Below are 13,628 nucleotides of genomic sequence, written 5' to 3' on the forward strand. Positions count from 1 at the left end.
CATACAGCAAGCTAACTGATTCCTTTGGATGCATGATTTGTTTGAACTACGTAATGGGACACCATCACAATGTGGATGCATTACATAGTCTGAGCAGGTTTATAATAAAGGCCCAGGGGCAGGTATCGGGAATTATCATAAAGTAGTAAAGAACAGGTGCCACGGTGACACAGTCGTTACAGCTCATCTGGTAATCCAAGGGTCAGCCATTGGAACCCGCCAGCATCTCTTTGGAAACCCTAGGGGGCAGTTCTAATCTGTCCTGTAAGGTCACTAGGAATCAGAATCACCTGGACTGCATGGGTTTGTTTTTTTGGTTTAGTAAGGAAGATGTTATAAATAAATAAACAAGGAAGTTTCCATTTTAAGAAATGATTTGCAGACTTTTGCCTTGAGAAGTTCAGCCACCTTTTAAAAACAAAGAAAGGACTCGTGTTACTTCCTTAAAAAATGAGGTCTGTGAGAAGAGTTATTCGCCATCATCATCTGCTTCCTGTACTTTGATGCGGTGTGAACTTCAATTTGGGGAAAATGTAATTTAAGGACAAAAGATTGCCAGATGCATTAACTTTGATTTTGCTGAGCTACTTGAACAAATGAGAGCCATCAATCCCCAATACTGGATTTTTTTTTTCATTTTCTTTTTCTCTTTCTTTTTTTAAATGAAATAAAGCCCTTTTCTTGAGCTAATGTTTGAGTGATGCATTTACTTATTGAGTGTTTCATTACATGCCTGTGAAAAGAATTTCTAGATGATACAATGAAGAGAGACAGAAGCACTACATGCAATTGTGAAAGTTGGGCACCATGGAGTTCTATGTTTTGCCTTTTATGTAGCATAAGATGTGAAAGAGCCATCTGTAAATGTGCAATATATTGGGTATTGCCAAGATTAATGTAAAGATCGGAGAGCTTCCCACAACAGTAATCATAGAGACCAAAAGGAAAAACATGTAACTCAGTGATATCCATGAAAAGAAAAGAAATTTGTCTAATCCACTTATACAGTTTTTCCTTGAAGGAGCTCCTGAAAATAAGAGAGAGAAAGAGAAAGAACAGGAAAATACTGAGGAGCTTGATATACAAGTTAAATGTTATTACAGTTACAGTAAGAAATACTCTGTGATTCATTAAAATATTTAATGACCACCAATAATCTTAATACTTGTTTCTGTTAGGTGCCTGGAGTTAATACTGATCAAAGAAACCCCATGAACAACAGAACAAAAGAGTGTCTTGTATTGCACTACCTCACCATCTTTGCTATCTTTGAGCCCATTGTCGCAGTCACTGTCAATCCATCTCGTTGATTGTCTTCCTATTTTTAACTGACCCTCTACTATACCAGTCATGATGTCCTTCTCCAAGGACTGAACCCTCTCACCAAGTGTCAAATAGTACCTGCTTATGATTTTTCTATTACAGAAAGTTACCACTAAACAGAGGGGACTGAGGGAATTGACAAATTGGTACTACATAAAAAAAAAAAAAAAAAAAAAAAAAAATTTTTTTTTTTATGCTGGGGGATTCCATGGAGAAAGAGTAAACTGGTGGAAAGGCGAACACAAATGCTTAGGAGAAGAAGTCTCAGGCGTCAAGTTACAGGAAGAGTGATATTCTAACTTCTAGCATATGTGAATAGCACATCCTAAAACTGTGAGGGGCATGCCCTTCACTGCAACATGTGGTGTTTCTCCCAGTTTCCACTGTGTCATGTTCTAGCAGAAGTTCATCTCATAATTATTAGCCAGTCTTGCCTGTATACAACAGAAACTAACAATAACAAACCTGTATAGTCTCCTTGATGAGAAGAATACAAATATTTAATATAATATTAAAAAAATTATTTATTTTTATTACTTACATACCAGCAAAATGAACAATATATGAAATAACAGGAAAGTATAAGATCAGGTGTGCCTGTCTATTTATATAATTATTACCTCAAAATATTCGTTTATTACTTGGAGCAATAGAAATCAGTCAACCCTAGAGTAGACACAATAAAAATTCAACATTTATTCTCTCATAGGAAATATTTTCATTTTTAAAACTCACTTTTTAATGGAGGTCTTTTATGACCATAACAACCAATTGACTCTATGGAAATTCTAAACTTATATGAAATAATTGACATAGAATTAAAACGTAAGAATTTTTTTCAAGGTTTTACTTTTTCAAAGTCATTAAATTTTCATGATTTTTCTAATCATAAAAAAAATAAAGACATATAATTCCTACTCAAGTGAGTTTCTGTTCTGCATCTTTTAAAGTGCTTTATACATGGATATATCTTTTATTTCACATCCAGAAAGTCAGATAAATTGGATTTTTTCTTGTTACTTTTATTTCTAAATCCTTTTATTGAGATATAAATAACATACCATAAAACTTACTCACATATCTTGAATTTTTTCTTCCATTCTTTCAACTTGAGAAAGGTCAAACATGTCCTTCCCTTTTGGTTTTTTAAGTCCAGGTCTTAGCACATTTCATCATAATATTTTAATTTGTCTTCTTGAGCCTCCCTTTGAAATCTTCTGTTCAGCCCTTCAACTTTATTATTTCTTCTTTTGCTTCAGCTACTCTACATTTAAAAACAAGTGTCAGAGTACCTTTTGACATCCATTTGGTTTCCTCTTTCTTTCTTGTCTTTTAATGATGTTTCAATTTCTTCAGGTCTGATGTTCTTGATAGCATCCAAAGCTTTTTAATCTGCAGTCGTTAGTGTTCAAAATGACAAATCAATATTTGGAATAATTTCTAATTTTAGGCAGGATATATTCAAAGTTATATTTTGGCTGTCGTGGACCTGCTCTAGTTTTCTTCAGCTTTAAATTTTACTTGCATACGAACAATCAATTGTCAGTTCCATGGTTGGTGCCTGGCTTTGTTCTGACTGATGATATTGAGCCTCACCATCATCTCTTTCCATAGATTTACTCAGTTTGATTCCTGTGTATTCTTTCTGGCAAAGACCACATATATGTCTCCATTTCTTTTGTTGAAAAAAGCTATTTGTAATGAAAAATTTGTTGGTCTTGCTGTATTTGTACATGCAATCTCTTGCATCTTTTCTATCACCATATTGTCCTTCTAGCGATTCTTCTTTTTTTCCAGCTTTCACATTCTAATAACTAGTAATTAGCAATGGATTTTGAATGAAATTTTGATGAATTCAGATATCATATGTGGATAAAATCTTTACTTTAATCGTCTTTGGAACTGGTTGAGTAAATTTGAGTGATAACAGTATTAACTGGTCTTCTTTTTTGGTACATGAGTATTATCATATCACTGACAATATAGTACCTCATGATAGACCTTGGAATCATAACAGAATACTATGAAAGATTTTACTCTAACAAAATTGAAAATCTAGAGGAAATGGGCAAATTTCTAAAAACACTACCTACCTAAACTAACACAAACAGAGGTAGAAAAACTAAATAAACCTATAACAAAAGAAGAAATGGAGAGGTAATTTAAAAACTCCCTACAAAAATAAAGCCCTGGCCCTGACAGGTTCATTAGAGAATTCTACCAAACTTTCAGTGAAGAGTTAACACCACTACTGCTAAAGGTATTGCAGAGCATACAGAAGGATGAAGTACTCTTGAATTCATTTGATGAAGCCAGAATAAATCTGGTACCAAAACAAGGTAAAAGACACCACAAAAAAAGAATATTACAGACCTATATCCCTCATGAACATAGATGCAAAAACCCTCAACAAAATTCTAGCCAACAGAATTCAACAACATATCAAAAAATTATTCACAACGACAAAGTGGGATTCATATTAGGTATGCAGGATGGTTCAACATTAGAAAAACAATCAATGGAATCCAACACATAATTAAAACAAAAGATAAGAAACAAATGATCCTATCAATTGATGCAGAAAAAGCATTTAACAAAGTCCAACATCCATTCCTGATAAAAAAACTTGCAGCAAAATAGGGAAAAAAAGGATATTCCTCAACATAATAAAGGGCATTTATGCAAAGCCAACAGCCAACATCAGCCTAAATGGAGAGAGAAAGCATTTCCCTTTAGAACAGGAACCAGACAAGGGAGCACTTTAACACTGTGCTTATTCAACATTGTAGTGGAGGTCCTAGCCAGAGCAGTTAGGAAAGAAATAGAAATAAAGGGCATCAAAATCAGAAAGGATGAATTAAAAGTATACTTATTTGCAGATGATATGATCTTATACACAGAAAACCCCAAAGACTCCACAAGAATACTACTGAAACTAATAGAAGATTTCAGCAAAAGGTCAACATATGAGATAAAGGTACAAAAATCAGTTGGATTGCTGACACCAACAAATAAAACTTTGAAGAGGAAGTCACCAAAGTAATACCATTTCAATAGCTCCCCAAGAACAGAAAATACTTTAGGAATAAATCTAACCATAGATGTAAAAGACCTATACAAAGAAAACCACAAGACACTGTTGCAAGAAACCAAAAGAGATCTCCCCGAGTGGAAAATTTACCTTTATCACAGATAGGAAGACTCAACATTGTGAAAACATAAATTCCACCCAAAGCGATCTACAGAGTAAATGCAATCCCAACTCAAATTCAAATGGCATTTTTTAATGAGATGGAGAAGCAAATCACCAACTTCATATGCAAAAGGAAGAGGCCCCAGATAAGTAAAGCACTACTGGAGAAGAATCACATGCTAAGTGGTTCTGAAACCTATTATACATCCACTGTATTCAGAGCAGCCTAGTACTGGTACAACAATGGATACATAGTGCAAAGGAACAGAATTGAGAATCCAGACAAAAGTTTATCCACCTGTCAGCAGCTGATATCTCACAAGGGCTCAAAGTCTGATAAACAGGGAAAAGACAGCCTCTTTAACAAATGGTACTGGCATAACTGGATATCCATGTGCAAAAGTAGAAACAAGATTCATACCTCACACCATGCACAAAAACTAACTCAAAATGCATCAAAAGCCTAAATATAAAATCTAAAATGGTAAAGATCATGGAAGAAAAATTAGGGACAATGATAGTGGCCCTAATTAATACATGGCATAAACTGTGTTTAAAACATTATTAACAATGGACAAACAGCAGAAGAGAAACTAGATAACTGGGAGCTCCTAAAAATCAAACATTTATGCTCATCAAAAGACTTCACTAAAAGAATAAAAAGACAGCCTACAGACTGGGAAAAAAAAATTTGGAGGTATAACATACCTGAACAGGGTCGAATCTCTAAAACCTAGATGATACTGCAAAACTTCAACAACAAAAAAGAAGTAACCCAATTTAAAAAATGGGCAAAAGATATGAACAGGCACTTCGGCAAAGAAAACACTCAGGTGGCTAACAGATACATGAGGAAATGCTCACAATCATTTTTAGACATTACAGAAATGCAAATCAACACTAAAATGAGATACCATCTCACCCCAACAAGACTATTATTAATCCAAAAACACAAAATAATAAATGTTGGAGAGGTTGTTGAGAGACTGGAACACTTATACACTGCTGGTGGGAAAGTAAAATGGTACAATCACCTTGGAAATAGATTTGGCACCTCCTTAATTTTTTTTTTTAAAAATCTAGAAATAAAAGTACCATACAATCCAGCAATTCCACTCTTTAGAATATATCCTAGAAAAATAAAAGCCATTGGAAAAGTAGATATGTGCACACCTATGTTCATTGCAGCACTGTTCACCATAGCAAAGAGATGGAAACAGTGTAGGTGCCCATCAATGGATGAATGGATAAACAAACTATTCTGTATTCACACAACAGAATACTGCTCAACAATAAAGAACAATGATGAATTCCCAAAACATCTCACAACATGGGTGAATCTGGAAGACGTTATGCTATGTGAAATCAGTCAGTCATAAAAGGACAAATATTGTATAAGATCACTTTTGTAAGAACTCAAGAAAAGGTTTAAACACAGAAGAAAATATTCTTTGATGGTTACAAGGGTGGGGAGGGAGGAATGGGGAATTCACTAACTAGATCAAACCCACTGCCGTCAAGTCCATTCCAACTCATAGCAACCCTATAGGACAGAGTAGAACTGCCCCATAGAGTTTCCAAGGAGCATCTGGTGGATTTGAGTCACTGATCTTTTGGTTAGTAACCGTAGCACTTAAACACTAAGCTACCAGATAGTAGATAAGAATTATCTAAGGTGAAGGGAAGGACAATATACAATACGGGGAAAGTCAGCACAACCGGATTAAACCAAAAGCTAAGAAGTTTCCTGAACACAAGCAAACACTTCAAGGGACAGAATAGCAGAGGTGGGTGTCTGAGGACCATGGTTTTGGGGGATATCTAAGTCAATTGGCAAAACAAAGCTTATTAAGAAAATGTTCTGCATCCTACTTTGGTGAGTGGCATCTGGGGTCTTAAAAACTTGTGAGAAGCCATCTAAGATGCATCAGTTAGTCCCAATGCACCGGGAGCAAAGAGAATGAAGAACACCAAAGACACAAGGAAAATATTAGCCCAAGAGACAAAATGGGCCACATAAACCACAGACTCCATCAGCCTGAGACCAGATGAACTAGATGGTGGCCAGCTACCACCAATGTCCTCCGTGTCATGGAACACAACTGAGAGTTCCTGAAGGAGCAGAGGAAAAATGAGGTGCAGAACTCAAATTCATGAAATTCAGACTTAATGGTCTGACTGAGACTAGAGAAACCCCAGAAGACATGGCCCCGGACTCATTGTTAACCCAGAACTGAAACTACTCCAAAAGCCAACTCTTCAGACAAAGATTAGACGGGACTATAAAACATAAAATAATACTGGTGAAGAGAGTGCATCTTAGTTCGTGTACATACATGAGACTAAATGGGCAACTCCTGTCTGGAGGCGAGATGAGAAGGCAGAAAGGGGAAAGAGCTGGTGGAACAGACACAGGAAATCAAGAACGGAAAGGGGGTGTGTGCATTCACATTATATTTGTAGCAACTAAGGTCACATAAAAACATATGTATAAATTTTGTATGAGAAACTAACTTGAACTGTAAACTTTCACCTAAAGCATAATAATAAAAAAAGTGAAAATACAGAAAAAGCACCAAGAAATGATATATCATAAGATGAAATTTGCTAATTTTATTCCTTATGACAACATTATGGAAATGGGGGAATACTGAGTGGTCTGTCCTAAAGGTAAAATATTTTAATCCAGCTCCCTGGGCAGGACAAGTTGAAAGTTAACTGAGAATAAATGAATGGATATATCTAAAAGAAAATCACTGGTGAATACAAATCATTTAGAAAATTAACAGACTCACTAGATATGTTCTGAAGTTTTCAAGTGCTTCAAACATAATTAACACATTGCTTGGTGTCTCCTCAGGGAGAGCCTTAAATGCTGAGAGAAAGCTTCAAGTTGTTCCCACTATGCCATGCTAAGAATCCCATGGGGTGTCAAACAGGTTAAATACAGGTAAAAGGTAAAAATTTTTATGCGGTAACATGTTTTACTAATATTGAGAGTGTTTTAGTGACATTTTCAAGGCCACATTTTTTGTTCAATTCTGTCTGCTTTCCACCATTATTCCTAATACGTTTTATATGAGATAAATGTGGACTTCATGTATTCATTTTTATAATTAATGCTATGAAATTTAATTTCTGCATTTGTTTGCTAATAGTTTACTCAGAGACTACTCTGCTCATAGTGTTCAGGAATTGATATATGCCAGATAGATAGGTAGATTAGATGATAGATGATGATGGATAGATGATAGATAGATTAGATGATAGATGATGATGGATAGATGATAGATAGATAGATGATAGATTAGATGATAGATAGATACATAGATAGATGATAGATAGATAGATAGATGATAGATAGATGATAGATAGATAGATAGATAGATGATAGATAGATAGATAGATAGATAGATAGATAGATAGATAGATAGATAGATAGATAGATAGATAGATAGATAGATAGATAGATGATAGAGAGATAGAGATAGATAGATGGTAGAGAGATAGAGGTACAGAGGGATAGAAGGATAGAGAGGTAGAGGGAGAGAGAGAGAGATAAAGAGATAGAGAGAGAGAGATAGACAGACAGGCAGGCAGGCAGACAGACAGATAGATGATAGATGATAGATAGATAGATGATAGATAGATGATAGATAGATGATAGATAGATAGATAGATAGATAGATAGATAGATAGATAGATAGATAGATAGATAGATAGATAGATAGATAGATAGATAGATAGATAGATAGATAGATAGATAGATATAGATAGATAGATTGATCGATTGATTTATCGAACGAACATAGGCAGGGCTCACAAAGTTTTAAACCAACCATTCTGTTACCCTAACCTGTAGGGCTATTGTATTTTTAAAAAAAATCTGTGGTACATTCAGATGCAGTTTTTAAAAATTATACTTAAATTGATCTGTGACATCTCCTGGCACATAGGAGTTCCGATGTTTAATGGAAGATGCTTCATGTTCAGGCAGATTTTAATAACTTCCATTAAGTTACATGTATGTCATCATCAGCATGTTTTCCCTTTCTCCTATGCTATTGTGTCATATAGAGAGATTATGAACTTTTTTTTCATAAAAAACAGAGGTTTTTTTTTTGTTTGTTTGTTTTACAAGGAAGTGTTTATGAGATCAATGTTTCACTATTTGTTCAGATTTCTTCATATATCCTGGGTTTCTCAACAAGAAAAAAAATATGAATCTGGCTTGTTAAAAAAAAAAATTAGAATGTGTCAGTTATAATACAAATGTCCAATTGGAGGAGAAAATAATTTAAGTAGACAAACAAAATGTAATGTAAAGTATGGCACTTTTGGAAGCTTCAGTCATAGAACTGGTGTTACAGAATATGGGGCTGGGTCAGTTACAAGGGCAGGGTCATAATGAATCTATTCATGAAAATCATCACAAAGAGCTTAAATCATAGTCTAAAGATCAAAACAATTAACAGTAACAAAAAAATTATTTTAAGTTATTACTGTCAACATCCAAAAAAATATAGATGATGATAGACAAATACATGATAGATATACAGCTAGATAGGTAAGATGGTAGATAGATAGGTGATAGATAGATTGACAGATGAGAGACACACTAACAGGCAGGTATGTAGGTAGGTAAGTAGATAGACAAATAATACTAGGGACACACTACAGTTATTTTCATGTATCATAGACACATTCAAGCTTTTAATTCTCATTTACACTTCCTGACAACGCTGCCAAAAAAATGTTGGAATATGATTTTTCAAGTGGGGATAAGCAGATTCATATAACTTATGTTATTTGCCCAAAGTACCACTTTGTATGCATTACGAATGAAGGTATAGCAGAGGCTTTATCTATATAAATATAGCTCCGGTGATGTTTTCATGTATAAAGACAAATAAGCTCCATTGTAATAAATTTATCTCTATCTCTCTCTATATAGAGATATATACATATATATGAAATGATAAATCTGTCTTGGTCGTCTAGTGCTGCTATAACAGAAATACCACAAGTGAATGGCTTTAACAAAGAGAATTGTATTCTCTCAGAGATTAGTAGGCTAAAAGCCCAAATTCAGGGCGCCAGCTCCAGGGGAAGGCTTTCTCTCTCTGTCTGCTCTGGAGGAAGGTCCTTGTCCTCAGTCTCCCTTGCCCTGAGAGCATGTCAGCCCAACAACCTCCGGTCCAAAGGACTTGCTGTGCTCCTGGCACTGCTTTCATGTTAGTATGAGGTCCCCATGTCTCTCTGCTAGCTTCTCTCTTTTTATATTTCAGAAGAGATTGGCTTAAGACACAATCTAATCTTGTAATCTCATCATTATAGCTGCTGCTAAGCAATTTTTTTTTTAATTCAACTTATTACACCATAGTGATAGGATTTACAACATGTGTAAATCACATCAGATGATAAAATTGTAGACAATCATACAATACTGGGAACCATGACCTAGCCAAGTTTACAGATATTTTTGGGGGAACACAATTCAATTCATGACAGTATCTATTCAAAATCTGTCTAATATGTTGACTGTTCCATCCTGGACCATCTATAATTATAGGTTTTCATAAGACAATGTTTTGAAGTAGCGGGTTCAAAATGCATGTTTTTTTTTTTTTCCGGTATCCAAAAAAGACAAAAATTTTAAGATAAGTATAATTTGTTGTACTGCGGGGGCTTGTGTGTTGCTGTGATACTGGGAGCTATGCCACTGGTATTCAAATACCAGCAGGGTCATCCATGGCAGACAGGTTTCAGCTGTGTTTCTAGACTAAGACAGACTAGGAAGAAGGACCTGGAAGGCTACTTCTGAAAAGAATTAACCAATGAAAACCGTAAGAATAGCAGTGGAACATTGTCTGATATAGTGCTGGAAAATGAGCCCCTCAGGTTAGAAGACATTCAAAATATGACTGGGAAGGAGCTGACTCTTCAAAGTAGAGTCAACCTTAATCAAGTGGATGGATTCAAGCTTTTGGGACCTTCATTTGCTGATGTGGCAGGACTGAAAAAGTGAAGAAACAGCTGCAAGCACCCATTAATAATAGAAATGTGAAGTGCATGTAGTAAGAACCCCTAAGCATTAGTGAGCTGAATTGGACTAGTATTGGCTATTTTGAATCAGACAAACATATCGTCTACTATGCCAAGAATGACAACTTGAAGAGGAGTGGCTTTGCATTCATCTCCAAAAAGAACATTTCCAGATCCATCCTGCGCTACAACTTTGTCAGTGATAATATCCACCTGCCTTCAAGGAAGACCAGTTAATATAACTATTATTCAAATTTATGAACCAACCACTAAGACCAAAGATGTAGAAATTGAAGATTTTTACCAACTTCTGCAGCCTGAAATTGATTGAACATGCAATCAGTTTGCACTGATAATTACTGCTGATTAGAATGTAAAGGTTGGAAACAAAGAAGAAGGAATGGTAGTTGGAAAATATGGCCTTGGTGATAGAAACCATGCCAGAGACCATAGGAGAGAATTTTGCAAGACCAACGGCTTCTTCACTGAAAATAACATTTTTCACCAACAAGGACCTCTCCAGATGGAATTCACAGGAACTAAATCTACTACATCTACTACGTCTGTGGAAACAGATGATGGAAAAGCTCAATATTATAGGTCAGAACAAGGCAAAAGTATGGCCGTGAGTATATCCCACATGAATTTAGAGACCATTGCAGGAGTAGATTTGATGTCTTCAATACTAATTACCAAAGGTAAGACAAGTTGTGGAATGACACAAAGGGCATCATAGATAAAGAAAGCAAGAAGTCACTAAAAAGATGGGAGAGAAAGAAAAGACCTAAATGGAAGTCAGACTCTGAAGCTTGCTCTTGAAGGTCAAGTAGCTAAAGCAAAAGGAAGAAATGATGAAGTAAAAGAGCTGAACAGAAAACTTCAAGGGGCAGCTCGAGAAGACAAAGTAAAGTATTATGATGATATGTAAAAAGACCTGGAAATAGAAATCCAAAAGGAAAGAACATGCTCAGGATTTCTCAAGCTGAATGAACTGAAGAAAAATTTCAAGCCTCAAGTTGCGATACTGAAGGCTCTACAGGGAAAATATTATATTACTAGAAAGCATCAAAAGAAAATGGAAGGAACACACAGAGTCACAATACCAAAAGAATTCGGTGATGTTCAACCATTTAAGGAGGTAATATTTGTTCAGGATCTGATGGTACTGAAGGAAGAAGTCCAAGCTGCACTGAAGGCACTGATGAAAAATAAGGCTCCAGGAATTGACGAAATACCAAAGGGTTACAACCTTGGAAGTGCTCACTCATCTATGCCAAGAAATTTGGAAGACAGCTACTGGCCAAGCAATTGGAAGAAATTCTTATTTATGCCTATCTCCAACGAAGGTGACCCATCTGAAAGCAGAAATTACCCAACAATATCATTAATATCACATGTAAGCAAAATTTTGCTGAAGATCATTCAAAAACAGCTGCAGGAGTATATCGACAGGGAACTGCCAAAAATTCAAGCCAGATTTAGAAGAGGACATGGAACCAGGGACATCATTCCTGATGTTAGATGGATCCTGGCTGAAAGCAGAAAATACCAGAAAGATATTTACCTGTCTTTTATTGACTATGCTCAGGCATTCGACTGTGTGGATCATGACAAACTATAGATCACGTTATGGAGAATGAGAATTCCAGAACATTTAATTGTTCTCATGATGAACCTGTGCATGGACCAAGAGGCAGTCGTTCAAACAGAACAAGGGAATACTGCATGGTTTAAAGCCAGGAAAGATGTGTCAGGGTTATATCTTTCACCATACCTATTCAATCTGTGTGCTGAACAAATAATCTGAGAAGGTGGACTATATGAAGAAGAATGGGGCATCAGGATTGGAGGAAGGCTAATTAACAATCTACTATATGCAGATGACACTCTCTTGCTTGCTGAAAGTGAAAAAGGACTTGAAGCACTTACTGATGCAGATCAAAGACCACAGCCATCAGGATAGATTACACCTCAACATAAAGAAAACAAAAATCCTCACAACTAGACCAGTAGCCAACATCTTGATAAATGGAGAAAAGATTGAGATTATCAGAGATTTCATTTTACTTGGATCCACAATCAACAGGCATGGAAACAGCAGTGAAGAAATCAAATGATGCATTGAATTGGGCAAATTGGCTGCAAAAGACCTCTTTACAGTGTTGAAAAGCAAGGATGTCACCTTGAAGACTAAGGTCTGTCTGACCCAAGTCATAGTGTTTTCAATTGTGCCATATGCATGCAAAAGCTGGACAGTGAATAAAGAAGAACAACGAAAAATGGGCGCCTTTGAATTGCTTCGAATTGTGAAGTTGGGGGAGAACATTGAATATACCTTGGACTGCCACAAGAATGAACAAATCCGGCTTGCAGAAGTACAACCAGAATGCTCCTTGCAAGTAAAGACGGTGATGCTTCATCTAATGTACTTTGGACATGTTATCAGGAAGGATCAGTCCCTGGAGAAGGACATCACGCTTGGTAAAGTACAGGGTCAACAACAACAACAACAAAAAGGAAGACCACTAATGAGGTGGATTGACACAGTGGCTGCAACAATAAGCTCAAGCATAATAATTGTGAGGATGGTGCAAGACCAGGCAGTGTTTTTTCTGTTGTACATAGGGCCGCTATGAGTCAGAATCAACTCAAAGGCACCTAACAACAGCAACAATAAGGTAGGATGTCAGTGAAAAAAATGAAGACCATTAAGAGAAGGACTGACACAGTGGCTTCGAGTATGAGTTCAGGCATAACAATGATTGTGAGAATAATGCAGGACTGGGCGTGTTTCATTCTTTTGTACATACGGTGGCTATGAATTAGAACTGACTCGACGGGCAACTAACCACATCTACCAACAAGATTAACATGGATCTTCCTCAAACTGATAGAGTGCACCCATGATCAACCTACAGCTGCCATCACACAGGTATGAAAGATTGAATAAATTCTCAGGAAGACCAGGAGCACAACATGTAAATCTACCCTTACCAAATTTATCAGACTTTTTAGTGGATGTTCTAGAAAACATGATAAGGCCATTAAAAAATGAGTAAATAGAAAG

The sequence above is a fragment of the Elephas maximus genome, chromosome 7 (genome assembly GCF_024166365.1).
Source record: "Elephas maximus indicus isolate mEleMax1 chromosome 7, mEleMax1 primary haplotype, whole genome shotgun sequence".
In the NCBI taxonomy this organism is placed as follows: domain Eukaryota; kingdom Metazoa; phylum Chordata; class Mammalia; order Proboscidea; family Elephantidae; genus Elephas; species Elephas maximus.